Source organism: Dipteris shenzhenensis, chromosome 21 (genome assembly GCF_047967505.1).
Source record: "Dipteris shenzhenensis isolate YYH24624 ecotype China chromosome 21, Dip_SZ_1.0, whole genome shotgun sequence".
Classification (NCBI taxonomy): Eukaryota; Viridiplantae; Streptophyta; class Polypodiopsida; order Gleicheniales; family Dipteridaceae; genus Dipteris; species Dipteris shenzhenensis.
The window spans coordinates 6,861,753-6,887,834 of record NC_141616.1 but is presented as its reverse complement, the minus strand read 5'-3'; the positions used below and the strand labels follow the sequence as shown (position 1 = coordinate 6,887,834).

Below are 26,082 nucleotides of genomic sequence, written 5' to 3'. Positions count from 1 at the left end.
GGTGACAAAGGAAAAGCTTGCATGTGAAACAATAGCAATGAGGCAATGCAAATGCAAGAGCATATGAGAAGCAACAACCTCCATTTCTTAGAGGAGAAACCCTAGGACAGCAATATGCCTTTGCAAAAGTAAACGGAGAACTGTAAACATCCCCCCATGCTAGGAGAAGATAAATCTAGCCCCCTATGAAGACAAGAGTTTGAACATGATCCAATCCTAAATTGAACCGTCTCTTTAGCCCTAATCCCTACATACAAGAGCAAATGTAGAAGCAAAAAAAGGCAACCAATGCCGAGAGGAGAAAACTCTGTCCACAATCAATGCAACGAGGGGTGAGAACACAATTGAGTCCTAAACTAAACCCTCTTTGTAGCCTTCATCCATCGTTATGAATATAAATACTAAAAATTAGTACTAATACAAGAGCTAATGGACAATTGGTGACTTTGACTCAAAAAGAGAAGATCCTAAATCCTTTAAGCATAAAAGGATGGGCACTGGTGGTTCGTTGTATAGTTTACAGGTTTTCTGTGAACATTTGACTTTGAGTAGGGGGCACTGATGGGTACGTTGATTTTAATGAAAGAAGAAAGCGAGTTTGGGGAAGAGGAGGTGCGAGCATCCATTCGGTTCACGCAAGCTTTCCTTAGGCTGCTAGAGCATTTGGGTATTTGTTGGATTCATTTGGCCAATGGTTGCTAGATGTCTCGGTTGCCAAGCTAAGAGGACATTCACACGTTGGAGGGAATGCCCAAAACCTAGCACTGCAGCGCCCTGTTGGAGACGGGTTTTTCCTCATTCTCCATGAGCATTTCAGGGCTACCTTCGCTTTGGCCAATCCTAAACTCATATTCCTTCTTGCGCTGTCAGAATCACGGGGAGCTTGTCAGCTCAGTGAGCATTTATGTTGCGGGTTGAATCGTGGGGAACGTCTGCCCACCAGTGCGACTCCAAAACCTTAGTGTAAGCATTTCCACCGGGCTGGCGAAAGGCGGGAACGATCTTTAAAGCGGCTGTCAGAGCCTGTCTCGCTCATCTGCATCTCTTGTGATCCATGAGAGATTGCAGCCTTTGAATGGCGATGGTGGTCAGGCCATCCGCACACTCACAAGGAGGCCAGGTGGCCACGCCAAGGGCATGGGGCTGAGCCCACATATAGAGGAAAGGCCCATGGGAGGGTGTGCGTTTGACTTTGGGACGGTTCAAGGGGCAATGATGGCCATGATGGGTGCGTTGAGTTTGTGAAAGAAAGAGGGAATTCTGGGGAAGAGGGTGGTAGGCGGAGCAAATCGATGAGGATGTAAAAGCAGGCTGGCAATGGGATTGTAATAGCAGTCTGGCGATGGTATCACAGTACACCTTCCATAGCTTCTCCTCGGCGGTTTCTGCTTCCTCGATTCCTCCTCCCCCTGCCTCCTTTCGCCACCTACAATGCCCTCATCTTTGTATCTAACTCCATTCCAGCTGCTTTGCATCCCATGACATACAATTGGCGTCCTTTTACACCTTGCAATCTGGTGAATCCTCAGCTCGGTGGCAATCTTAGCTAGTTCATCTTGGACAAAGCTTTTGCTTATCGAGCATTCACATGCTTTGCTCATCGAGAAATTCAGAAGCAAGCAGGATACGCTCCGCTTGAAACTCACTTGTGTCCTGGATTAATGCTTCTACAGATCGGCAGCTTCCTGCAGCCTTGCATGTAGTTTTGTCAAGACTACCCCCGAAAGCAGCTTCACTTGGGGCAATTTGTTTGCGTCTTTTCATTGCTCTCAGAGGTAATGTGACTACCTTAGTCGTTTGTTTGACCGCGCGACCGGTAATCTAAACTTTAAACGTGGGCAGTGAATGCATAACGAATATATCATGGCCGATTATGTATTTTGAAATTGTTCTCTCTTGCCGACTAGTCTGTAAAGTGCTAATGGAGAAGCGTTCGCGATATTCTAGTGGCGGTGCCGGCTGATTCGATATCTTCGCTATCTCAAAATTTTGGGCTTCCAATCAAGCACTCCCTCTATTAACACATAAATCGCTCTCATGATAAATGCCAAATTTACGGAAAGGTCAGTGTGATTTGAAGGCACAAGTCATTGTGAGGGTGCTTGCAAGCTGCAATGTGGCTTGAATTTTGCGCTTCAGCCTCCATCTCCCAAGCTTGGGCTTCTTACTTGTTCGGAGCTGAAACCTGTAGTGGGAGAGTATCTTCTTATTCATTCGGATTGATGATTGGTATTATTCTACTGCTAACTGCCTTCGTTTCTCTTGTCTCCTAAGAGTTTTTTTCTTCTCCTTTCCAAGATATTCCTTATACCTCTATAAGTATCCATCTCCCAATTCCCGCTAATCTAGGCGAGGTAGGTGGTGAATCTAGAACTAATTGCACACTGGAAATGGATGAATCTCCCCGGGTGGGATTTGAACCTACGACCAATCGGTTAACAGCCGACCGCTCTACCGCTGAGCTACCGAGGAAAGTGGCAGATGATTCAATCACGGTTTCATGTTCTATTTCACTCCCCGATGGGGGTTCTTTTCACCTTTCCCTCACGGTACTGCTTTGCTATCGGTCACCTAGGAGTATTTAGCCTTGCAAGGTGGTCCTTGCTGATTCACACGGGATTTCACGTGCCCCATGCTACTCGGGTTGGAGCGTAAGCCAGTGGTACTTCTGGCTACTGGACTCTCACCATGTGGGGTGCGGTACTCAACCGCTTCGCCTAGCAACACGGGACTTTCATCGCTCTCCCACAACCCCATTTTCACGGTTTAGGCTACTCCCATTTCACTCGCCGCTACTGTGGGAATCGCTTTTGCTTTCCTTTCCTCCGGCTACTAAGATGTTTCAGTTTGCCGGGTTGTCTCTTGTCTGCCTAGGGTTCAATTGACACCTAAGAAGTTGGAACTTGCAACAATATGTTTGGTTTCTTCCCTGTTGAGAGTTGTGGTGCCATGAGCACATGTAGACCAAAGGTATGAGTAAAGGGCAAGCTGCCACATGGCATGGAGGAGATATCCCACATGTGAGTAAACATATGGATGTAAGTACCCTCACCTATAAAAGGGCAATCAAGCACTTTGCACTATCTCAAGATTCTCTTTATGAGTCGAAGCTAATCCATCTTGGAACCTAATTGACTTGAGTTATAGATCATGATCACTCTTAGGATTCATCCACCTTAGATTAGTATTGTCATTAGAGTAGATTAGGGTCCATAGGAGAGCTCGGTCCATGTGATTCAACATGGTATCAGAGCTTAGGTCCTAGCTCTCCTAGATTAGATGTAGATTTTTTGATTGAGAGATTTTCGTCTACATTTAAGAGACATCTCTTCCGTTGACAGATTGTGTGAAAGAGAGACCTATGTCATGATGCTCCTAGTGCGGGACATCCGGGTATACATAGGACTCTGTCTCTTGAGAAGCATACCTTTTATTGGCCTAAGATGCGTGCATTTATTGAGAACTATGTAGTAGGTTGCCGAGTTTGTCAGGTTACTAAGGCAGAACGCCTTAGAAGCACGGGTTTATTACAGCCATTACAGATTCCAGGTAATAAATGGGAAAGTATTTCCATGGATTTTATTACTGGTTTGCCTCGAACGCGCAAGGGTCATGACTCCATTTGGGTCATAGTTGACCGTTTGACAAAAATGGCTAGATTCTTACCTACTAGAACAACTATTTCAGCTGTTCAGTTGGCTCACGAATTTGTGGACCACTTGTTTAAGCTGTATGGTTTGCCATCTGACATAGTCAGTGACAGGGACTCAAAGTTTACAAGTAACTTTTGGACACTTGTATTTGAGAAGTTGGAAACTACTCTAAGTATGAGTTCCTCGGATCATGCACAATCCGACGGCAGTACAGAGAAGGTCAACCAGTTGGTTGAAGACATGCTTCGGGCATATGTATCTAAGAGACAGTCTTCATGGGAAGATTATCTACCTATCATTGAATTTGCTTACAACAGTGCAAAGCATTCTAGTACGGGTTACAGTCCTTTTATGCTTATGTACGGGTTTCAACCTAAGTCACCAGTTATGGTTGGATTAAAAGGAATTCAAAATGATGCTGCTAAGAATTTCTTGCTAGATATGCAGGAAATGTTGCAGTTTGCCAAGGAGTCTATTAGAAGTGCCCAAGATCGGGACAGATTTTATGCTAATAGACATCGTTCACCTAGAGAGTTCTCTGAAGAAACGATGGTATATTTGCGAATTCCTAAGGAATCCAAGAGCCTAAGTACTGGTTTGGTTCCGAAATTATCCCCCAGATACTGTGGTCCTTTCAAGGTCATTAAAAGAATTGGACCAGTTGCATATCGACTAGAATTGCCTCCTGATGTTAAAGTACATCCAGTCTTTCATGTCAGTAGACTGAAAGAAGTATTGGGTGCCGATGATCAACTTGTTTCTCCTCATGAGATTATAGAAGTTACAGATTTGACTTTTATTCCTCACGAACTTGAGTGTATTCTTGAATTTCGTGAAAGACAGATTCGTAATCGTACTATCACGGAATACAAGATTAAGTGAAAGGATCGTGTTGAGGAGGATGCAACATGGGAGACATTACAAAACCTCCAAAGAACATTTCCGGGTTTTTTACCGAACTCAGGAGTGAGTTCTTAGAGGAGGGGGAGTATGTCATGTGCACGGATTGGTATCTGACGTGTACTAGGTACACAGAACTAGCTCAGGTTAGCCTGGGGAGGCTTAGAGCTAGGCAGGCTTGATTCTCGGGTTGAGTGGCAAGGGTACGAACTATTTATAGGTCTTCGCTATTTTTGGCGCCGGGGCCCGAGTCTATAAAAGAGGCCCAGGGGGTTCAGTTCTCAGTGTGCAGTTGGGAGCAAGTCTCGTTCCTAGGTGCCAGGTCTGATCCTGGATTGAGTCGTGGACGCGCGCCTGCATCTTAGCGTAGCCCAAGGCCCAGTGGCAGATCCAGGGCTTCACAGCGCCACCTGGTGGTATGGGACACCAGGCTGGTTTGGATCTGATTGGGAGTTCGTGCCAGTAGCTCAGCTCGTGGCTCGGAGTCGACATCTCCTGATTCGGGATCACATCCCGTAGATGTCATGATTGGGTGGTGAGCAGCCTGCTCAATTCTAATGTTGTGTGAGGTTGTTTTGCAGATCAGGGGTTTCATGAGTGCTGGGACGTGTCATGGTCGAAAGCACTTGGAGCTGTGGACGGACGGAGCTGCTTCTACGTGTGGAGACTGGAGTCAAGTGAGGCCACGGGCGACTTGCAAGAGTTGCTGGAGATGCTGGCAAAAGTCGCTGGAGATGGCGCATCATCTGGGCTAGCTGGCTGCAAATGGAATGCCTGTGGGTCAACTACGTGAGCTTTGGCGCAATGAAGTTGCAGGCGGTGAAGGAGATGCAGGCGGCCATTAAGGCGTTGGAGCTGAAGTCGCTGCTGCTGGCTTTGGTGGATATGCTATTGCAGCCGAGGCTACAGAATGCATTTGATAGGCATGTTTCTTGCGACTCGGGAGCAGGGACAGGCATCGCGATGGACTGGAGCAGCCGTTTGGTGAAGGAGAGACTTTGTATGGAGCATGTTGCAGCCAAGGTCATTGTTGGAGAAGCTCCAGAGCCAGATGGATGGAGCTAGCTGAAGGCCAAACGATTTGGAGAGGTCTACCTTTCACAGTCCGTCGTGAAGGCGCTTGGAGCTATCGTCGGTCCAAGAGATATGGGCTGCCCGTGAGCTTTGAGTTGGACGTTGGAAGCATGAAGGTGCTTTTGTGGTTGTCAAGGTCAAAGAGCCTTGAGGATCCTTCTCTCTATTTCAAGAACTGAGCCTGCCTTGCTCACACCTCTCTCTCTCGAAAAACTATCAGAAGAAGAACACTCCCAGAGAATCTTGGATTTAAGGTCCAGAACATCAGGCACACAAATCTTTTCATTCCGGAACAGCAAGCCGTTCCTAATCATCCACTGACCTCCCGCCGCCTGTACCATAGGTGGCACAATCCCTGAGTCCTGGTCAACCATTGAGCTCCCATCCTGGACTCTCTGCCAATAACAACTAAAATGACTATCAGTTGCGTATAGCCCTCTCAAGGATTGAAATAGGTCTGAGGATATTTCTGTAAATGACAAAGCATTTACAAACTTAAGTTGACTTAAGGCATCCGCCACACTATTCAGGGAACCCTTACGATAACGTATTTCAAAATCAAAATCTTGCATTAATTCTGCCCATCTAGCTTTCCTTCCCCTCAATTCTGATCCATCACACACATACTTAATTGACCGATGATCAGTCAATACAAGGAACTTTGAACCATACAAGTAGTGTCTCCAAACCTTAAGAGCGTACACTACAGCATAAAGTTCCTTCTCAAGTGTGGGCCAACGATATTGAGTGTCGTCTAGCTTCTTACTCTCGAAAGCTACAGGTTTGCCCTCTTGGAATAGAGCTGCCCCAATCGCATAATCACTCGCATCGGCCTCTAAAACATAAGGCCGGGTAGGATCGGGTAATGCAAGAACAGGTGCTTCCTTGATAGAAAACTTCAAGGTTTCAAAAGCCTTGTTCATTGCATCATTCCAAGAGATCGGCTGGGTAGACCTGCGTCCACGACCTTTCAATATGTTTGTCAAGGGTGCCGTGATATGTGAATAATCACGCACAGATTTCCGAAGAAATACCGTAAATCCTAGGAAAGAACGAAGTTGTTTCACAGTCTGAGGGATAGGCCATTCTAAAACCTTCTGGATACGATCCAGATCAATGCTAATACCTTCAGAAGAAATCTTGTGTCCTAAGTAAATGATCTCCTTCATAAAGAAGTCACATTTACTCATCTTGGCATAAAGCTTATGCTGTCTTAGAACAACTAAGACAACCCGGAGGTGTCCTATGTAATCCTCAAGCGTTTTACTATATACCAAGATGTCATCTAAGAACACTCCAACAAATTTGCCCAGAAAATCCCTGAACAAATCGTTCATCATCTGCTGAAAAGTAGCAGGAGCATTGGTCAAACCAAAAGGTAATACGAGGAACTCGTAATGACCATACCTAGTCCGGAATGCGGTCCTATCTATGTGTTTAGCATAGATACGGATTTGATGATAACCCGTACGCAAATCAATCTTAGTGAAATACTTCGCTCCAGCCAAACGGTCTATCAAATCATCGGAACGAGGTAAAGGATAGCGGTTCTTAATTGTGACTTTATTTAATCGTTTATAATCTATACACATTCTCCAGGAAGAATCTTTCTTCTTTCTTAAGAGGACAGGTGCACCCCAAGGTGATTTACTTGGGCGGATATAGCCCATATGCAGGTAATCCTGCAGCTGGCTAGCTAACTCATCCTCCTCTACCTGGCTCATCCTATAAGGTGGTACACTGATAGGTTGAGCCCCTGGGACTAAGTCTATGCGATGATCTACTGCCCGTTCTGGGGGTAAACCTTCCGGCAGTTGAGCTGGGAATACATCCTTAAAACTATCTAACAAAATTCTCAATTCACGGTGTTCAAACACACTTAATTCATTCTTGTTAATTACAGAATCAACAAATGAAGAAAGTGGAATCAAAACACAGTGATAGACATCATAATGAGAATTGTTTAATATATTCCGAAGTTGCATCGCAGATACAATAGGCCCCTGAGAAGAGGGAATTTTATCACACTGAATACAAAATTGGGTGTCCTTATCTACAAAAGAAAGCGTATGCTCCGTCCATCCGATCTGAATATTGTGGGTTTTAAACCACTCTATCCCGATCAACAAGTCTACATGCTCCAGATGCATAACATAACATGTAAGAGCTCCCGTGTAGGCCTGAATCCGGATAGGAAGCGCTTCAACCTTGCGATCCCAAAACTGCTTCCCAGCCACCTCATAGGTGTGGTCGCTAGGTACTGTGGACAGCCCCATCTTCTGCACAAATTTGTAATTAACAAAATTGTGAGAGCTGCCCGGATCAAAGAGAATGTGAACCTGTTGGTCCATAACTTCTCCATAAACTCGGAAAAGATCATGGGAACCAAACAACGAAGTATTGAAAGTACAATTACAAGAGAGTGGGCAGGTAATGACATTTACTGAAATACCTGTCATCGCGACTTGGTTCGCTCCCTTGGCTGCGGTACGTGGACCCGCCTGGAGCTTCGGTCCTAGCACCAACTTTTGGTTCTTGCGCTTAGGACACTCATTCTTTGTGTGGCCCCGCTCCTCGCAATAGAAGCATCGTCCTTCTTTCTTGAGCCTCAGAGTGCGAAGGAAACGGGCTTTACCATTCTTGGCTGGAGTCAAGTTTTTCTTGGAGGCGTTGTCCGTAGACTTCGTCTCCCCAATACCAGTCGTATGCTGAAAGAACTTGCGTTTGTTCTTTCCACTCGTGTCGGTCACTGTGGTTGCTTTGGTACCGGCCATGGTATCATCGTATATGCGCGCATAAGTCATGGCCTCCTGCAACGTTGTGCAATTGTTGTTCTTTATCTGCAACTTGTAGGAGTCCGGCAAACCATCCACGAAGAAACCTAACAAGGTCACTGGATCCATCTTAGTGGCCCTGGTTTGCAGATCCCGAAATCTTTGAAGATAAACTTCAAAGGTCAAGTTTAATTTTGACATATCGAGGGCTTTGAGTTTGCCAACGATATCGTAATCATCCTCCTTCTTCAGGAACTCCTTCCTGAAGACCCCTTCACATGTATCGGGCTTAGGCTGGAGTTCCTTCCACCATAGTAATGCTTTACCTGACATGAACCCCGCTGCAAGCTGGATCTTCTTCTCATCTGGGTATGGGTGGAACTGAAGTGTACCTGCCACTTGTGTAACCAAGTGTCAACTACTTCCTTCGTTCTAGACTTTTGATCTCCTGGAAAAGGGTCTGGAGTTATATTCGGGCCTAGCACTGAAGCCATAGCATCCACATGCGTGAGTGTCTGCACAGTGCTAGCCAGAAGGGTGAGAGTTGCTTGAATCCCCTGGAGTTGCTGTGTCAACCCCGTTTGATTTGCATTGACCTGCTCAAATTTTCCATTTAGAGCAGTTGTAAATTCACTGAAGGCCTTTTTTGTTATCAGGTCATCATAGAGACCCTGATCCTCCTCTCCCACAGGAGTGTAATCCAAATCCTGCTCTCCCATGGTGAACTCGGGATTTGCAGCATCAGACATGACTGAAATCTGATTTGAATAGGAACTGAGAGAAATAACTGACTGAAACGAAGCGCAAAGGAGAATGGAGCAGAGGAAAACCGTCCCAAGAGATGCCGACGGAAAGAGATGCTGGAAACTGGCGAACCGGAAGCCCACGAATCCCGAGACCTCGTTGAACCTGCTACCGGATGCACGTGCGAAATCCTGCAGCAAGCGTGCTGCTGACGTGGCTGTACGGTCTGCTGACGCAGGCCGTACAGGTTCTGACGGAGGCCGTACAGGTGCTGACATGGACTGTACGGCGTCCGTACAGTCTGCGGGTACCGGCTCGAAGCAGGAGGTGCTGACGCAGGCAGGGTTCGCTGCTGCAGGTACCGTACGGATGGCGATAGCTGACGCAAGCAGTGTACGGCTGCTGACGCAGGCGCCACGCAGGCTGGCGCAAATTGTACGGTGCAGTTGCTGATCCGTACGGTGCTGATGCAGAGCCGTACGGATGGCGATGGCTGACGTAGGCTGCGTACAGTGGCTGACGCAGGCTGGCGCAGGTACGGACAGGCCGAAGCAGGCTGGCGCAGGCAGGCTCGCGATTCGAGGAGCTGCTTCAAGGCTCTAGGCAAGGCTGTGGGTAGGCTGGTACCCTGCCCCATCTATATAGGGAGCAGGGCAGCCTTATTTGGAAGCCCTACTTCCAAAAAAGGCCAAGCTCCCCTAGCTTTGGAGGGGGTGCTTTTTCGAAAAAAGCACCCTCTACGCAGGCTGTACACAGCCTGTTCGCTGCCCTTTGAGCCTCTCCTTGCACCCGCCTGTTACCGTACTGCCCTGGGCGTCACCTCTACGCCTCCCTTGCAGCCTTTTCGCCTCTCTCGCCTACCTTTCTGTTCTCTCTCCACTTCCTACAGCCTTCGCTCACAGGCTCTTTCAGGGATCTCGAAATCTCTCCCTCCTTTCTTCTTCCTTTTCCCTCACATCTGTCCACCCTTGCTAACCCAGGTACCCAGCAGAAAACGCAGCAACAGATTTCGAAATTTAGGGCATACCTGGAGGAAAAATCCGTCAAAAATTCCCGCATCAGAAGTTCCTACCTCAGGAGCTGGCTCTGATACCAACTGACACGTCCCAACACTCCTGAAACCCCTGATCTGCAAAACAACCTCACACAACATCAGAACTGAGCAGGCTGCTCACCACCCAACCATGACATCTACGGGATGTGATCCCGAATCAGGAGATGTCCCCTCCGAGCCACGAGCTGAGCTACTGGCACGAACTCCCAATCAGATCCAAACCAGCCTGGTGTCCCATACCACCAGGTGGCGCTGTGAAGCCCTGGATCTGCCACTGGGCCTTGGGCTACGTTAAGATGCAGGCGCGCATCCGCGACTCAATCCAAGATCAGACCTGGCACCTGGGAACGAGACTTGCTCCCAACTGCACACTGAGAACTGAACCCCCTGGGCCTCTTTTACAGACTCGGGCCCCGGCGCCAAAAATAGTGAAGACCTATAAATAGTTCGTACCCTTGCCACTCAACCCGAGAATCAAGCCTGCCTAGCTCTAAGCCTCCCCAGGCTAACCTGAGCTAGTTCTGTGTACCTAGTACACGTCAGATACCAATCCGTGCACATGACAGACCATCTACTGCTTCCGATTGCCTAGCCTCTTCTTCGCAAGCCTCCCGTCTGACACGCGATCCTATAGCTGTGGAGATCATCGTCCGTGTCGCCTTCATCGCGTCGACGTGGTTGCTGCAGATCTCAAAGTTTTCCATTCATTCTTGTCTAAGGTCTACCTTAGGACATGTGGCAGTTGTTGGCAGAGACACGTGGTAGGATAAGCTTTAACTATGATTAAGTTTAGCCTTACCTTGATCAATGGTTAAGTTAACTCACCACACTAAACCATGGTTAAGTTTAGGTGCAAGATTAGTTAACTACCACATGTCACAGCGTCGTGCTAGGCACAGTTGCCTCCTCACAGGCATAGTTTGAATTCAGCATATGAACAGCCTCTGCCAAATCATCAAAGGCCCTCTTCTTCAAGAAAATTTCGACAAGCCATAACTCCTAATCCAGAAAGAATTTGCACACGCTTCAAAATAACCGGTTTGTCGAGCTCTAGACGTGTGTCAACTCAAATTTTCTGTATGCAATTAGACACTGCCAGATTTGAAAGTATCTTCTATTGGTAAGACCTTTGCAATGGCAATACGCACCCCACCTGCTGAGAAGTTCACTGGGGAAGGATTTCACACGTGGTCTACACAAATGAGGTATCTCCTGATGCATCATAAGCTTTGGAAGACTGTAAAAGAAGACATACCCACAACACAAAATGATGCGTGGAAGGAAAAAGACGAAGCAGCACTATTGCTCATTGGATTGCACTTGGGTCCAAACATAATTCATCATATAGACTCCAAGGATCATGCCAAGGATGCATGGGATGAGTTGAACACAGTGTTTGGTGCAAAAGCCAAAAACCAAGAAATCCATCTTAAGATTGAATTCTATGGTATGCACATGGGGGCTTCAATGAATCCATGGCACAATTTGTCAACAAAATCAAAAGCATGATGACCCAACTAGAAGGCACAAATGCAAAAGTAGGGGAGAAAGATGCACTTGCAATTCGCCTTAAAAGCATGCCTGCAGAGTATAGTGCACTGACAACCACTTTGAAGAATTTGCCAGATCCAAAGTTTGAGGAATGTGTATCCTCTCTTCTTGAAAAAGAAAGAGAGTTAAAGGCATCGACATCAACATCGACATCTACATCAACACACAACAACTATAATGAAGAACAAGCACTATTCAGTAAAACATCAACGAAGTGCTACCAAAGCGGAAGGATGGGTCACTATCAAAGTGATTGCAGACTGAAGAACAAACCAAAGTGTCACCATTGCAAGAAGCTAGGACACAAGGAAGAAGATTGCAGATTGAAGAACCAGCAGGTTAACTACACAGCATCGTCATCAAGCCATGAGCCAAAAGGTGACATCAATGGAATGTATTGAGAACAAAAAACCTTGCCAACCTTGCCTATATTTTGTAAATCAAACCTGATCACCTGAGAGTAGCTATGAAAGCACCCAGGGGAGGATTTGATCTTGTAACTCACATCTGACCACCTTGCAGTAGCCAAAGGATCATGGCACCAAGGGGAGGTGTTGAGAGTTGTGGTGCCATGTGCACATGTAGAGCAAAGGTATGAGTAAAGGGTAAGCTGCCACATGACATGGAGGAGATATCCCACATGTGAGCAAGCATATGGATGTAAGTACCCTCACCTATAAAAGGGAGGTTCATTTAAAGCAATATTAATCAAGCACTTTGCACTATCTCGAGATTCTCTTTATGACTCCAAGCTAATCTATCTTGGAACCTAATTCACTGGAGTTATAGATCATGATCACTCTTAGGATTCATCCACCTCAGATTAGTAGTGTCATTAGAGTAGATTAGGGTCCATAGGAGAGCTCGGTCCATGTGATTCAACATGGTATCGGAGCTTAGGTCCTAGCTCTCCTAGATTAGATGTAAATTTTTTGATTGAGAGATTTTCGTCTACATTTGAGAGACATCTCTTCCGTTGACAGATTGTGTGAAAGAGAGACCTATGTTCTTCTTCTGATAGTTTTTCGAGAGAGAGAGGTGTGAGCAAGGTAGGCTCAGTTCTTGAAATAGAGAGAAGGATCCTCAAGGCTCTTTGACCTTGACTACCACAAAAGCACCTTCATGCTTCCAACGTTCAACTCAAAGCTCATGGGCAGCCCATATCTCCTGGACCGACAATAGCTCCAAGCGCCTTCACGACGGACTGTGAAAGGTAGACCTCTCCAAATTGTCTGCCTTCAGCTAGCTCCATCCCATGTGGCTCTAGAGCTTCTCCAACAACGACCTTAGCTGCAGCATGCTTCATACAAAGTCTCTCCCTCACCAAACATCTGCTCCAGTCCATTGCGATGCCTGTCCCTGCTCCCGAGTCGCAAGAAACACGCCCATCAAATGCATTCTGTAGCCTCGGCTGCAATTGCAGATCCACCAAAGCCAGCAGCAATGACTTCAGCTCCAACGCCTTAACGACCGCCTGCATCTCCTTCACCGCCTGCAACTTCATTGCACCAAAGCTCACGTAGCTGACCCACAGGCATTTCATTTGCAGCCAGCTAGCCCAGCCGGTGCACCATCTCCAGCGGCTTTTGCTTGCATCTCCAGCAACTCTACCCGTGGCCTCACCCAACTCCAGTCTTCACACGTAGAAGCGGCTCTGTCCGTCCACAGCTCCAAGTGCTTTCGATCATCTACTGCTTCCGATTGCCTAGCCTCTTCTTCATAGGCCTCGTGTCTGACACGGGACCCTACAGCTGTGGAGATCATCGTTCGTGTCGCCTTCACCGTGTCGACGTCGTTTTTGCAGATCTTAAAGTTTTCCATTCATTCTTGTCTGAGGTCTACCTTAGGACATGTGGCAACTGTTGGCAGAGACACGTGGTAGGATAAGCTTTAACTATGATTAAGTTTAGCCTTACCTTGATCAATGGTTAAGTTAACTCACCACACTAAACCATGGTTAAGTTTAGGTGCAAGATTAGTTAACTGCCACATGTCACAGCCTCGTGCTAGGCACAGTTGCCTCCTCACAGGCACAGTTTGAATTCAGCATATGAGCAGCCTCTACCAAATCATCAAAGGCCCTCTTCTTCAAGAAAATTTCGACAAGCCATAACTTCCAATCCAGAAAGAATTTGCACACGCTTCAAAAAGGAAAAATAACCGGTTTGTCGAGCTCTACACGCTTGTCAACTCAAATTTTCTGAATGCAATTAGACATTGCCAGATTTGAAAGTATCTTCAACTGGTAAGACCTTTGCAATGGCAATACGCACCCCAATTGTTGAGAAGTTCACTGGGGAAGGATTTCACACGTGGTCTACACAAATGAGGTATCTCCTGATGCATCAAAAGCTTTGGAAGATTGTAAAAGAAGACATAGCCACAACACAAAATGATGCGTGGAAGGAAAAAGATGAAGTAGCACTATCGCTCATTGGATTGCACTTGGGTTCAAACATAATTTATCATATAGACTCCAAGGATCATGCCAAGGATGCATGGGATGAGTTGAACACAGTGTTTGGTGCAAAAGCCAAAAACCAAGAAATCCATCTTAAGATTGAATTCTATGCTATGCACGTGGGGGCTTCAATGAATCCATGGCACAATTTGTCAACAAAATCAAAAGCATGATGACCCAACTAGAAGGCACAAATGCAAAAGTAGGGGAGAAAGATGCACTTGCAATTCTCCTTAAAAGCATGCCTGCAGAGTATAGTGCATTGACAACCACTTTGAAGAATTTGCCAGATCCAAAGTTTGAGGAATGTGTATCCTCTCTTCTTGAAAAAGAAAGAGAGTTAAAGGCATCAACATCAACATCGACATCTACATCAACACGCAACAACTATAATGAAGAACAAGCACTATTCAATAAAACATCAACGAAGTGCTACCAAAGCGGAAGGATGGGTCACTATCAAAGTGATTGCAGACTGAAGAACAAACCAAAGTGTCACCATTGCAAGAAGCTAGGACACAAGGAAGAAGATTGCAGATTGAAGAACCAACAGGTCAACTACACAGCATCGTCATCAAGCCATGAGCCAAAAGGTGACATCAATGGAATGTATTGAGAAACAAAAAACCTTGCCAACCTTGCCTATATTTTGTAAATCAAACCTGATCACCTGAGAGTAGCTATGAAAGCACCCAGGGGAGGATTTGATCTTGTAACTCACATCTGACCACCTTGCAGTAGCCAAAGGATCATGGCACCAAGGGGAGGTGTTGAGAGTTGTGGTGCCATGAGCACATGAAGAGCAAAGGTATGAGTAAAGGGCAAGCTGCCACATGGCATGGAGGAGATATTGCACATGTGAGCAAGCATATGGATGTAAGTACCCTCACCTATAAAAGGGAGGTTCATTTAAAGGAATATCAATCAAGCACTTTGCACTAACTCAAGATTCTTTTTATGAGTCTAAGCTAATCTATCTTGGAACCTAATTGACTTGAGTTATAGATCATGATCACTCTTAGGATTCATCCACCTTAGATTAGTATTGTCATTAGAGTAGATGAGGGTCCATAGGAGAGCTCGGTCCATGTGATTCAACATCCCCCATGCATTTCCTATATTTATCCGCATAGAACTTTTATATTTTCATTCGTTGAACTCATTGGATTGATATTTAGTTTTCTATCAGAGACATGGCTCCACTTGGGTTGTGCGACAAGTGGCTTGCGCTTACTGAATTTTACCACAACACCACCGAGCTTCTCTCTATTGGAATGAGCCTGTTTGAGGCAGTGTATGGGTGCAAAATTGGGAATGCCTTCCTCAGTTGCAGACATGGCTGTGGAAAATCAGCAAGCACAAGACGATGGAGGCTCTTCTATGACTAGCTAAAAGGAATATCCAAGATGGCCAACCAATGAGAAGAAGTATGCGCATGATTGTAGGAGGTACTTGGTTTTCAAGGAAGGGGCTTATGTATATCTACGTTTCCACAAAAGTTGTTAAGCCTGCTGATCGGTATTATGGCCCTTACAAGCTCGTAGGAGGTACTTGGTTTTCAAGGAAGGGGCTTATGTATGCGCATGATTGTAGGAGGTACTTGGTTTTCAAGGAAGGGGCTTATGTATATCTACGTTTCCACAAAAGTTGTTATGCCTCCTTGAAGGATAATGTCAACACAAAGCCTGCTGATCGGTTTTATGGCCCTTACAAGATCATCTGCATGGTTGGGGAATTAACGTGCTACCGCCTTCCTTCAAGATCCACAATGTGTTTCATGCATCTTTGCTGAACCACATGTGCACCAGCATGTGCACATTCTCCAAGAGTTGCCACCTATGGATGAGGAGGGCCATATCCTCTGTGTCCCCAAGCGCATTGTGGATTGCAGAGAGAGAATGCTTTGCAATAAGGTATAAATTGACTACCTTATTAGATGGACATTGGAAAGGGCTACCAGAGGATGAACAATCATTGCAGCTAGAGAATACGTGCAAGAGTATCCATCCCATCTTTTACTAGGATGATAAGCATCATTTTACTGGTAAAAGATGGGTGTCTTTATACCCACAGTAGCAGCATGTAGGGCAAAAATGCTATGGGAAGGATGAAGGTGAAAAAGGGAGTAATGTTAGAGAGTTAGAGGTGATTGTGGAGGGGACTGTGTAAGTCCAACCCACCATTTTTGTTGGTGCCTTTTGATATGACATCTAATGTGTACTCTTACTCTCCTTCTCCTCCACCGTTTGTACATTCTCTCCCTCTACCCCCTCATTGCTATCTCTCATATGGGCACGCTTTCATAAATATGGGTAAGATGCACGATGTGATTACAGATGAACTACTTCCAGTAGGGCTCACTTTTTTTCTACATGGAGGAGGTTTCAGTGTAGTTGACTACCTTATTGGATCCCCTAGCTTTGCCTCTCACATCACGGATTCCTGCATCCCACCGCCCCCACTTGGATCGACCTACATCTTTGTGGATTTCCCTAAGGCTTTTGATACAATGCCATGGGCTCAATTGGTCGTGCAAATACATAATCTAGGGTATTATATATGTTGGGTGTAAGTGCTCCACTAGGAGTGCTCTTTGTGTGTGGTCCTTTGTGTGTGAGTGTGTAGGTGTGCCATGTGGCACTTAGGGATTTATCCCATATAGATTAGTGTGTGGTACATTGTACTTGGCACTATATATTGTAGTGTCACATCATGAATAAATCAATCTAGATCTTTGTGCCTTCTATCATGAGTACTTTCCTTGTCTTTCTCTTTCGTCCTTAGATTTTAGGATGATACCAATTTCCAACAATTGGTATCAGAGCCATAGACTCCTCACCCATAGCTCCCTCTTCCTAGCTCATAGTTAGTCTACTCTAGTTTTTCTCCCTCTTCTAGCTTATCTCCTAGCGCCCTTTCATCTTATTCTCTTCTCCTCTCCTTCACCTCAGTCATAGCTCACCTAGCCTAACGTAGATTCTTCTTCCCTCTCAGCTCGAGATTATCCTCTCCAAACTCCTCTATTTCTGGTTGCAGGCCGCCATGGTTCTGGTTACACCTACCTCTGGCTACGAATACCTTTCCAAGATTGTGCGCATCTCATGAGCTGCTCCTGACCGGAAAACTTTGGGCTGTACACATGCCCTCTCTCCATCTCGTCGCCCAGCTTTTAGAGGATTTGGACAATGGTTCAACCAGCTAGGAGAATGACGAGGTAGAATGACAGGGAGATATCATCATTTTTTCAGTTCAGCTTGAAGGAGTTCTCTCGGGTACAACCGCGTGTGACATTTCTGGATCTACCGGTTTGAAAGCTTGGCTGCTCAAGATGTCGACAGCCATCTCTTCTTTATTCATTATCGTCGATATAACGTGATGCTGCAGCAGTGCGCCACACTTCCTTCTCAAGCTGCGCTGCACACATTCATTTTGTGATTGGTCTCTACTCGAGGTTCTGCTGTCCTCTGTTATATTATTGTTCTGCTTCTTTTTGGATATCTTGCTGAAGAACAAATTATTTTTCTGCTCTTGATTATGTGGTTCCAAAGGGAGTTGTTTTCACTCAGATATTCTGATATCTCAGCTCTTTGTTGCGTTCTCTTGCCATACAAAAAGATGTATTTTTTTTTATGAGCTGCAGATTTTTATTTCAGTTCTCTTCTCAAAGATATTAAAGAACTGAATCTTATTTCTCATGTAAGGGATTAGACACTGCCACGAAAAGTGGTAAGACCTTCCCATTTGCTTCATGGTTCTGCTGGGTTCTATGCACTTGCCTTGTGCATAAAAAGATTTATTCTCCATGATGATATTTTATGATTATGGGTACTCTGCCCTGGTACAACCTTTGTACACACCTTTGGCCACCACATGATGTAGGCCATGTGGAAGATCTCTCTTTTATGTGTGTTTTGATATGTGTAATGAGTTGTGGGCCTTATTATTTTGTCCCTACCCATGAGGCACCCCTGACATGGCATGAGAAACTGGACCATGAGTACCAGATTTATCCTTGACCAGCAGGAGAGATGTCTCTTGAGGAGGGTTGTGTGGCAAGGTCCATCTCTCTCTCTCTCTCTCTATGTGATTGTGTTTACCAGATCCTTCTCTTGTCTCTACCTTTGGAAACCCATAACTGGCATGTGACACTAGTGCTATGAGATTTATCCTTGACCAGAGACACTGGCATGAGAAACCATAAGCCTAGATTTATCCTTGACACAGTATGAGGATATTCCTTGAGGAGGGGTTCTTTGGATCTTGGTTCTTTTGTGGTTTTTATCCTCCTAGTGTATCACTTAAGGAGGGTTTGTTGGGTGTAAGTGCTCCACTAGGAGTGCTCTTTGTGTGTGGTCCTTTGTGTGTGAGTGTGTAGGTGTGCCATGTGGCACTTAGGGATTTATCCCATATAGATTAGTGTGTGGTACATTGTACTTGGCACTATATATTGTAGTGTCACATCATGAATAAATCAATCTAGATCTTTGTGCCTTCTATCATGAGTACTTTCCTTGTCTTTCTCTTTCGTCCTTAGATTTTAGGATGATACCAATTTCCAACAATATAAGCAATCCGGACTTTCTATGAGAGGGTATCATGCAAGACGACAATTGGGTGGACAACGTAGATCATGATCACCGACCTTGTTTGGCCTATACATTGATGAGCTCTAGTCCTTTATCATGACACTAGACGAAGGAGACTCACCTTTGGATCCTCTAATCCCTATTCTATCTTATGTGGACGATGTGGTCCTACTCTCCTTATGAGCCGAGGATCTCCAATGACCTTGGATGCACTTTAGACATGTTGTGAGGCACATGATTTGAAGGTCAACCTTTGTAAAGCCAAGGTCATGATCTTTAACATGTCTCAAATAGCCACATATTGAGAGCGCTTCACCAAGTGAGATTGTTGCATCTTATATGCACTTCGGAGTCCTCTTTTCAGGCCTGATCTTCATGATGAGACCAGCTATGCATGCTTGCTTGAGCTGAGGGTATGCCGTACTAAGGAAGATGTAAGGCATTATTTACATGATTTAATCATCATTGAGACGTGTTTTTGCTGCATGTTAAGACATTTGAAGCTGCATTGCTTGACTATCTATACAACTTATCCAATAAAAGGACAATATGAGATGCTCAAGGGGCATTGCTCTTTTTTTTTTTTGGGGCAAAGAAAGGAAACTTCTATTAATGCTTGAAAAAACCCCCATACAAATCAGCTATCAAAATAGGGCTGAGGATGGTACATACAGGCTAACAGCCAAGACGGAGGCCTATATATCCAGCGGATATCTCCTACCGAAAAGGTGTAGAATATGCGGGGCATTGCTCTCTAAAGATAAACATAGAGCTCATGATAACAATGCATATGAACAATAAATGTATACAATGTATGATCAAATTAGTACAAACATATGGGATGCACATTGACATGAAAATACACAAGTGCATGCTGAACTACAAAATCTATGCTAGCTTATAATTGGATGCTATGCTTATGTACTTATGAACCATAAGTGATGGCAAGAAAGAGAGTGGGAAAGAAAGAAATAAAGAAAGGGCAGGAAGAGATACTTGTTGGCCATCTGATCAGTTTATCTTCTAAGTGGTGAAATCTATGTTTTCTTGCATGTGGGACCAACTCTGTCAGTCAGCTAAGGTCAGCTAAGGATAAGAAGAGATGATCTCAGCTGACCGTGGCTCTAGATTTGGTGAGGACTCATGCTATTAGGGAAGGACATCAATAATAGAGCGTTGTCGATGCTTAGGCTAATTAAAGTTTTAGCCAAGTCTTTTGTATGTGTGGAGTCATAGGAGGTCCTCTTCGATAACTTGGTTCACCTCATGATAGGTGAGCAGAGTAGATGTGGCCACCATACTGTACTGAATGGTTGGAGTATATCCATACAAAGTCTGAGGCGTGCAAACCATGTGCATGTCCAAGCATACTAACTACTATGATGTCCAAGTGGAAGATTAGGAGGGCCTACGCACTGTGTTTATTGCCTATGGGATAGATACCTTGGCCTCGATCCCAGCAAAGCTCTTTAATGAAGCAGTTTGCACATGCTTTCCTCACACTTGGACCCTTAACACCATCACACCCATACACAAGGTAGGAGATCCCATGAGTCTTGAAAACTACATGAACATTATGATTGGACATGTTGTGTCCAAGATCTATGCATCAGTACTCGATGTATAGGTCAGCATGGCCGCAGAGCTTTGGGGTTTCAGAGCCAAGAGGCAGACAAGCTTCTGAGTAGATCACGGGACCATGGACCAATATACTTACACTCAAGGGGGGTCATCGAGGAGGCCAGGGCATGGGGACAGAGGGTGTACTGTTGCTTTGTCGATTTCCGCAAGGCTTTTGACATGGTGTCGAGAGCCTGACTCATCAGACACATAGGAGTTGGGATATGATCAAGAGATCATTTGGGCAGTCATGGTACTTTATGAGAGAGTCTCGAGTATGGTTCGGATTGGTGCAGGATGGACAGAGGAGATCACGAGCACTATTGGGGTCAAACAAGGTTTTCTATTATCAACGACCTTGTTCAGCCTCTACATAGCTTGAAACCTTTATCGGGACCTTAGGAGGGACTGGTTGCTCTCTAGCCGGATCCTTGCTTGAGATGTTGCTATATGCAGACGATGTGGTTCTACTACCTTCCTTTGCAGAGGGGCTTCAGCGACATGTAGACACATTGCATACTTTTTGTGAGAGACACGACTTGAAGGTCAACCTTGGTAAAACCAAGGTCATGATCTTTAACACATCTCGGGCAGCCATGCACAGAGAGCATTTTGCTTTGGATGGGTTACCAATGGAGGTAGTTGCATCCTATACCTACCTGGAGGTCTTGTTCTCTGGCCCGATTTTTTACGATTCAACCAGCACTATAGGCCCAACTTGAGCAGGGGGTATGTTGCACTGGCTAGACTTGAGCAATAGTGCTTTCACTCTCACTTCTAGGACCTGCAGACCAAGTCTCTCCTCTTCCACTCAGTGGTTCGACCCGCAGATATGTACAGCGGCCCTTGTTGGGGGCATGATCTATCAAAGACGGAGTGGGGTGGGCTCGAGTGGTGAGACTTCAGGTTCTCATGCTTTCACAGATGATCTGCAGTAAGCCTTCTGTCCCACTTCAAATAGTTCTAGCTGAGTTTGGGGCATCTTAACTACAGCTCAATGCAGCGTTATAGGTCATCACATATCTCTTTCATATTCAACAATATGGGTCTTGCACCACAGGGCGATGCAGGCTTCCTTTGCTGGCTTTATGCTCCTCCATGACATTGGCAGCAGAGGGTGACTAGAGGTATTGGTATGCATGTACTTGCATATGGATGAGAGCCTTGGGCTCAATATAGACAGGCTACCACCCTTCTAGTACAACATTGAGGCCCCTCTATCCCACTCACACATTACAAGTGAACCAGGTCATTCGAGAGGATCTTCTATAGTTACACACACTTAGGACTTGGTTAGCACCCGGGGAGCTTCCTTTGAAGCTGAGCTTCTGCAGAGATTACTGCCTATGGATTTCGGCGAAGGGCTTCATGGACCCACTCGGATACACACGGATCCACCTCCCCCTCTCCATGAGGATCTTGATTGGGCAGTTCTGGGTCTCATCACACCGCTTACGTGTAGAGAGTGGTTGAGCGGAGGACATACCCAGAGAGGGCCGCGCATCTGTACCATGTGCAATTATCGAGAGATTGAGTTAGAGGAGCATTTCGCTTTCAGGTGTCCTGTGTACTACGGGATTAGAGGTCGGTATCGCTGCCTTTTCAAAGATGGCTTTGGCTTCCTACCTAGCTTCCTATCCTACCTAGACCAGAGATACTTGGTAGCTTTCATTCGTGAGGCCGTACTTTACAAAGAGCAATTGCTTATCGCATGTAGGGGAGATCACGACGCACATCTAGACGCCACTCAGAGTACGATCACTGAGTTTTTTCGGTCAGACAGTACTGATTAGCAAGACTCATAGAGGCGATTTGCCCCCCAAAAAGGACTGCCATACATCTTAGCTGGATGAAAAAGAGAGTCGAAAGGGAGAGACTTGGTTCTAGGATCCTAAAAATGGGACTGAAAGCATTGATGCTCGAGTTTGACAAGTGGCACTTGTGCGATAGTGAGCTACCATGAGGCGGCCAAGAGTTTGGCAATTGGCACTTGTCCAATGGTGAGCTACCATAGAGGACTACTCAAGTCGATCACATGCAATGCTCTATCATGGGTTTTAATTTCTCGACGACACCATCCTTCGCTAGACCACTATCCGTTGAGACCCTCTTGTCCACTCTTAGCCTACCAATGGATCTGGTTGTTGAGCTAGCATACAAGGACCCATTGCATAGATGGATAGGCAGTTTTTTTCAGCCATTTGCTTCCCTCCCCCTAGTAGTGAGCTCTCCATGGCTGTTTCTTGCTCATTGACATAATATGATATGCCATGTACTCCCTCCCACCACAGTGACATCACATCATATATTTACTTTTCATGGATTTTAGATTTAGCGTTAATACGCTTGGGTGTGGATGTTCGCTTAAGGTCCCACCCCTTCAGGTTTTTTCAATCTCATAGACCCTTAGGTCTTTCGAAGACTCTCTCTCTCTCTCTCTCTCTCTCTCTCTCTCTCTCTCTCTCCCCCCCCCCCGAACCGTTTCTCTCTCTCTCTCTCTCTCTCCCCCCCCCCCTAACCGTTTTCCATCTCCCTCTGCCTTCTTTCTCTTTCCTCACATCTCCCTTCTGTGACCCTACGGCCCTCTTTTCTACATACCCCTTCATTGAGGGATTCTGAAAATGTGCTTGAAAACACCGTGTCTCTAACTGTGCCAAAGCTCCTTAACCCTACATGAGGTGTGCCTTGGCTGCATGAAGCATTAGGAATACTGTCCTAGTATTACGCTGCCCTGAAGTAATTGTATGCTTATACAATGTCCACCTGCTTCCCGTTTATGTAAAACTATGGTCTGTACGGATAGCTGTGAGGTGTTAAGGATCGTGGTGATGCAATCGCAAAACACCTCCAAGGCCTTAAGATGTCTCTATAAACACACTGCCGAGGGGATAAGTGTCACCTCACTAATAGTGACCCTTGGCCTCCAAGCTGGTCAATAAAGGTTGTGACTTGTCGATGTAAAGCCCAAAAAGTGTTGGTCATAGAGGGCATCCTTGGTTCAGACTCATGGTGCTCTCACTACTAGGGCACACAGGGGAGGCCTTCTCCCTCTCCCACGTGGTGCGTCAAGGCTGCCCTTTGGCCCCTTTTTTTTCTAGTTGTGGTCAAGGTCCTTGGTTAATTCCTTAGATCATAGGCGATGGGCTTGGTCGGGATGCATCTCGCGATCTGTTAGAAGGTGGAGGTCTTGGATTTGGATTTTATTGATGATACAACCTTATTTGTGGATGGCACATTTGCCAATTTGGAGCAGGTGAGGTACCTACTAGAGGTTTACTACCAACCATTAGAGGTTTACGATTGGAACAAGTTAGCTCGATTCCTTGGAGCAACAAAGATGGAGCTCACATGGGGCCTTGATCGTGGCTTCAGATAGACTATGTGATACTTGGGTTATTGGATATTTTGGCAGACCAGCGGAAAGCTCTAGTGTTGAAGAGTGTGCACTAGAAGCTTCTGTTGGAAAGAGTGATGAACTATGGACTTAGTTCACTAAATTACCCTTGGGTTAATTTTGGGTTAGGACTAATAAAAGGTAAAAAAGAGTGGTAGGTAGACCTTAGGTCCTAGGATAGGACATCCATGACATTATGTCATGGACAGGGGGTTAGATATTTTTAAGGGAACACATGATGAGGTGCAAGCCTCCACATACCTCCATCATGGATGAAGGGGATGGGTGCCGCATGGCACCATTCTATTGGTCTATCTCTTGTGATCTTGCCTCGTGTTACACAGACATTCACTTACCATCTCATGTTAGAGTTATTGGCATATTCTAGGCAATTGCCAATGTAATCCATAAGTGAGTTAGGGGCACTTTTCCCTCACTAGAGGTTTTCCCCCCTAACCACAGTTAGTGGGTTAGTGTGGTTTTGTCACTTAGACAAAACCACCTCCTCACTTGTACTCACTCAATTTGATCTATTCTAGTTCAACATTTTGCTCTCACCTTTCTACATGTGGTATTAGAGCCTCGTTGAGCTCCTGCCTCCAGGCTCCAGCCCAAGCTCCTTCTGCCCGTACTGCTCGTGCTCCTGCTGCTGCTAGTAGTCCATACAACGTACAGATTCCCCTACTTTGCCGCATTTCGTCCGTACGCCATACAAGTTCCAGCTCGCTATCCGTATAGTCACTGTTCTGCAGCTCGTGTTGTACAACTCTGCAGTTCCGTACCAACTCGTCGTACAGCCCCGTACGGCTCTTGCTCCAGCTTCGTACTTGCCCGTACAGTTCGTACGACTATACGAAAGTCACACGCCCTGCATTCGGATTGCCGTACATTCTACCGTACAGTCGCCGTACACTGTACGGTGTCAGTACTGTATCGGCCGTATTGCACCATCCGACTACACCGTCCGTACATCCGTACGGATTTCGCCGTACAGGCTGTACTTTCGTAGTTGTTTTTCCTTGGAGGTGAATCTTGCAGATTTTCCTTTGCGGCTTCTTCTCTTTTCAGAGAATTTAGGGCTTGTGAGTTTTTGTAGGCACATTGCATTTTGTGGAGTGCCTTTGTGCAATTTTTGGTCAGACATTGTAATCAGGTTGCAGAATTTGCTCCAAAAATTTGGGGCTTTTTGGTTTTGCTTGCATTCTTGCAGGCAAAATTTGGGGCTTTTGGTTGATTTTCTCTCTTTCAGTTGCAATTTCTTGGAGGAATTTGGGGCTTTTGCATTTTGGATGCAATTTGGCAGTGGATAGATTATTTGGGAGCTTTGCGAGCAGTTTTGGACTCAATTTGAGTCACATTGTAGACTTTTGCCATTTTTTGCAGATTTTGGGCATTTGTAGAGCATTTTAAGCCTTTGATAGGCTATGACAGCAATTGTCATATTGGGCAGATTTTTTGCAGACTTTGGTTGTGCATCTTAAATCCCACGAAGGGATTTCACTTGTCTAGTTTACTGCATTTTTGAGTTGTCTGGCAGATATGGCTCAGAACAATCCCAATGAGGTCTTTGGAGTCCTCACATAGGAGGATAAGTTGGATGGCACCAACTACTCCTTGTGGAGCTTTATGGTGCGCAACATTCTAGTCGGCAGACATCTTTGGAATTATGTCAATGGAGATGAGATAAAGCCAGAAACTATGGCTACATCGATCTTTCCTACAGGTGGAGGCAGGGGTAGAAGTCAAGGTGCAGGACAAGTGGTAGGAGCAGCAGTTGCTACTTTGGTGGCTCCCACAGCAAAACAGAAAAGGTGGGATTCACGCGATGTACAAGCTCTTTCAGTTATTTTCCTTTTTGTAAGGAGGTTTATCATTCCTCACATTCGGTCATACAAGACCTCGAAGGCAGCTTGGGATATTTTAGAGAGCCTGTTTGCAGCAAGAAATGATGCCCGAGTCTCATTCCTAAAGAGAGAGCTACCTCATACACACATGGATGAGGGTGATTCCATGAATGCTCACCTCACCAAGCTTCAGGATTTGAGGGAACAGTTGCTGAATATAGATGAGATCATTCCCGATTCAAAGATGATTACCACCACTCTGAATTCTCTTCCTAAGCCCTATCTCCGTTTTCATACCTCGCTGAATTTGTCATTGAGGGGGGCTAGCAATCCTCTTTCTTTCACGAGTTGGTAGGACTCTTGTTGCAGGAAGAGCAAACAAGAAAGAACATGGCAACACGGGCTGGTGAGCATGCCATGCTTTCAA

The 26,082-nt window shown here is 45.6% G+C and overlaps 1 protein-coding gene across 1 annotated transcript in view; it reads left to right on the top strand.

Annotated features, from left to right (window-relative positions):
• Positions 1 to 1,486: 1,486 nt before the first annotated feature.
• FAAH (fatty acid amide hydrolase) overlaps positions 1,487 to 26,082 on the top strand; it is a 222,569-nt gene continuing 197,973 nt past the window's right edge. Inside the window, exons 1-2 of the mRNA XM_087392616.1 lie at positions 1,487 to 1,517; positions 1,674 to 1,775. The gene's annotated coding sequence lies outside the window, so the exon portion shown is untranslated. The remainder of the gene's footprint in view (positions 1,518 to 1,673; positions 1,776 to 26,082) is intronic.